A 4,633-nucleotide genomic window follows, 5' to 3' on the forward strand; every position below is an offset into this window, starting at 1 on the left:
TGTAAAAGTTGGTAGAAATCATCTATTTCTTCTTCTTTGGCTCTGGTTGTTGGTGCATATATCTGAATGATAGTGGTATTTACTGGACTTCCTTGTAAGAGTATGGATATGATCCTGTTTTCCAATATCTCCACAACCTCTTTTTATAGTAAAAAGTAAAAAGAGGTTGTGGAGATATTGGAAAACTTATTCACTATTGGTGGGACTGTAAAATGATACAGCCACTTCAAAAAGTTGAAAATAGAAATACCATTTGACCCAGCAATTTCACTACTGGGAATATATCCTAAAAAATATATCCTAAACTAGAGCCACATCTCAAACAGATACATGCATACTCATGTTTATTGCCACACAATTCACAATAACAAGGAGATGGAAGCAACCCAAGTGTCCATAAACAAATGAAAGGATAGAAAAACTATGATACATCCACACAATGGAATATTACAGAGCCCTGAAAAACAATGAAATAGTAAAACATTACACAACATGAGGGAGCCTGTAGGGTATTATGCTGAGTCAAATATCTCAGACACAAAAGGATAAACACTGCTGTTATAAAATATGATGGACATGGGGAGCTTGGGGAGGGAATGGAGAAAGGGTGGAGAGAACACTGTATTAGAACAGATGAGAGGAAGCACTGCCCAAAGGAATATACTATTATGCATTATATGTATGACAACAGTCTGAAACAAAGAGTACATTGCAGGGTGAGCTGGGGAGGAAGGTAAGGCATGTGTTTGAGAAAAAGTGCCACAACGAGTAAATAAAAGGTGGAAAACCCCAGTAGAAATTATAGGATCCAGAGCTGTATTTTAATAGAAGTGGAGGCAGAGACAGATGATGAATGGAGAATAGATATAATAGAAACAGACTTTAGATGAAGGAATTTCTGACTTTGAGGGCAGCTTCAGTTTCTCATTTAACCCAGGAGAACTGACTGCCACTTAAACCAAGATTCTCAATCCCTGGTAATTCCCAAGAATGGTTGCCAACAGAACTGGCTCTGAAAACTCTGATTCAGGGACGGATCCAGGTTTGGGAGCCTGACACTTATATATTTTGAGATGATGGGAGTTGAGTAGGTGGGTGACTATCAAGAAAAAGTTACATAAAGGATCTTAAAAAAAAGAATCAGTGTAAGCAATGAAAAACCTGTTAAATTTCAATGGTTTCATAGTAAATCCATCTATCTATTCATTCTAGTGTTACAAATGTTAGTCTTTGATCCCAAGAGATCAGAATGCTCTCTCTGGACGCTTAGACGAAGGAAGGAGGCAGAGATGAGAGTAGCTTAAATGTTTTCTTTCCTCAGTCTTTTTAATAAATCACAAATCACAGCTCCTTTTCTTCATCCTCTGCTTTCAGCTACGAATTAAAAGATAAGCTCTGAGACAGTCATTTATTTTTTAATCCTCAGTACCTTACACATAGAATAAATAAGGATAACATGTTTGTTGAAAGAATGAACACATGAGAAAGCTCTGAGACCTGTCAGTCCTTTATATACCCTTTCCCGTTGTGTCGTGACGCCTCCATTGTGTGTTGTACAGCAGTCAGGGAGAAGAAGCATGAGCTCTGGAATTAACTTCCATTCATTACAATCTTTGGCAAGTTACTCAACTTTTCTCAGCCTCAGTTTCTTTACCTGTAAAATGGAGCAAATAATACCTCTCATGCAAGACTGTAAGGCTTGGCACCAATGTCTGTAAAAGGCCCATTACATGGTGGTGGTGGTTGTTAGGCACTGTTGAGCAGGTCTCATTAAATGGTAGCTGTTGTATCATTACTTTAAATTGGAGATGGGCAAACTGGGTCACTGCTCTTGTTTATAAATAAAGTTTTATTGCAATGTAAGCATGCCCTTTTATTACATTTTCTCGGAATGCTTTCACACTACAGCAAACAGAGCTGGGTACTTGTGACAAGGAGTGTGAGACACACAAGGTCTAAAGCAATTGTTATCTGGCTCTATATAGCAGTTTGTCAACTTGTGATTTAGGCCTTCATGATGCTGCTGTCAAATAGCCCTTGTCTTTCTTCCATTCTATTCTCTCTCTACTCTGTTTCTAGTTGTTTCTCTAAAATATTAGGTCATTTTTTTACTGGGGAAAAAAAATCTAAACCATTCTTCAACTTATCATTTTCTGTAACTTCTAATGTGGTCTTCAAGATTTATTACAGTCTGTTTGCAATTTACCTCTGAAGTTTGATATTTCTTCTCTCCTTCTCCTCTCTGTATCCTGCACATGAGCCACAACAAACCAGTTTAGAGCAGTGGCTCATGCAGTTCAGTGACTTTGCACACCCAGCTCTTCCCTAGAAGAACCTATTCTCTACTGACCCAATTTTCTTCATATTTCCAACCTTATATGTGAAGCCTGTCCTAATTCTAAGTGTTGTTAAATGCCATCAAATCAACCATGACTGATAGTGACTTTATGAACAGCAAACCTGAACCCTGCCCTTTCAGGATAAAGTAAAATATGCTTCAAATTCTCAGTATCTTAAACAAGTAATAAATGTTGGAGAGGATATGAGAGATAGGAACTATTATACACTGTTGGTGGGATTGTAAAATGGTACAACCACTCTGGAAGACAGTTTGGTGTTTCCTCAAAAAGCCGAACAAAGAAATTCCATATGACCCAGCTATTCCACTTCTTGGAATATACCCTGAGAACATGAGAAATGAGGTACAAACAGAGACTTATACACCAATGTTTGTAACAGTTTTATTCACCATCACAAGAACATGGAAACAGCCCAAATGTCCAACCACAATCGAATGGACTGAGAAATTATGGTATATTCACATAATGAAATACAATGCAGCATGCAGGAGTAATGGTTTTGTTAATTACTCCCTAAACTTGGGAGGGACTGGAGAGCATTATGCTAAGTGAACTAACTCAGTCCCATATGGATAAATACTGTATAAGACCATTGTTGTAGAAAGAGATAACTAGTAAAATGTGTATGAGGACCTAAGGGGGTAGGGGGATGGTGAGAGCACAGGAGTGAGGATCTGTGGGGTATATAACAACAGGGTCACACAATTTGATGGGTGAAGGGCGGTGGGTTAAGGAAATGGGAAAGATCCAGTGTGAAAAATAATGTGCACAAATTTTCTAAACAAACCAGTATAAAAGAAAAAGCTTATATTAAAAAAAGTCTCAGTGTCTTAAAAAACCCTACTGAGATATTAAAGGACAAATAACCATTTTCTTTTTTTTAAATTTTATTTTATTAATTTTAATGAACATTCACAAAGATTTTGGATTTATTTTCATTCATTGTTACATTTTTCTCCCTGCTCACTCTTCACCCCTCCACCCCAGTTCGCTCTTCTCTTTGAAAAGTAAAAGAAAAATTCTTTCATTGATATACAATCCCCCACTCCCCTGAGTATACTCCACTATGCAGCCTTCATTCTGGACTCTTGTCATAACCATAATACCCAATCATATATTGCTTTTAAACTGTTCTCCCCTCATCTGTTTCAATGCAGTATACATAATTTATATAATTTTCTTAGTCTCATTCCAACCCTGATGTCAGTCTCATTCTATAACAGGGGCACTATGCAGTATTTGTCCTGTTGTGACTGAGATATTTCACTCAGTATAATGTCCTCCAGGCTCACTCATTTTTAATAATATTGCATGAGTTCCTTGTTTTTCAATGCAGCGTAGTATCCCATTGTGTGAATATACCAGAGCTTCTCTAGCCATTCGTTTGTTGATCAGCACTTAGGTTGTTTCCAACTCTTTTCTATTGTGAACAAAGCAGCAATAAGCATGAGTGTGTATATATCTGCCTGGGTGATAGTTGTGATTTCTTTAGGGTATATTCCCAGTAGAGGAATTGCTGGGTTAAATGGTATTTCTACTTGCAACTTTTTTGAGAAAGCATCATACTGCCTTCCATAGTGGTTGCACCATTTTACACTGCCAGCAACAGTGAATAAGGGTTCTAGTTTCTCCGAAACCTCGCCAGCATTTGTTGTTTGCTACTCTGTTAAATTTTGTCATTTTTATTGGGGTGAGATGATATGTCACAGTTATTTTGAACAAATAACTTTTTAAAAAAATTTTTTTGACAAATAACTTTTTAAAAAGTTCCCTGCTCTTGGAGTGTTTAACAGTCAGCTATGATATTTTCCTTCTTTCTGAGAACAAGGGACACTTCCCATTAGTTTCTTTGTAGCACATAAAGAGTGACTGTTATTACCTTCCCATCAGAAGTGTTACACGAGTAAAATCTTACTGAAGATATTTTAAAAATAGTTGTAAAGAAACCAGAACTGCTACCCAAGCAGATATGTGCACACCCATGTTTATTGCTGCTTTGTTCACAATAGCAAAGAGTTGGAAACAGCTGAAGTGCCCATCAACAAATGAATAGATAGAGAAGCTGTGGTATATTCACACAATTGAATATTATGCAGTACTGATAAACAAAGAAGTAATGAAATATACAAAATGGGTGACCATGGAGGATGTTATGCTGAGTGAAATGTCTCAGTCACAAAAAGACAAATACTGTATAATGCCACTGTTATAGAACAGGACTGATATGAGGGTTGAGGGGAAACTAAGAAAAGAGGGGATAAATAATGTACATG

The sequence above is a fragment of the Elephantulus edwardii genome, unplaced genomic scaffold (assembly GCF_000299155.1).
Source record: "Elephantulus edwardii isolate Elephantulus edwardi_28Jun2011 unplaced genomic scaffold, EleEdw1.0 scaffold00283, whole genome shotgun sequence".
NCBI classification, from domain to species: Eukaryota; Metazoa; Chordata; class Mammalia; order Macroscelidea; family Macroscelididae; genus Elephantulus; species Elephantulus edwardii.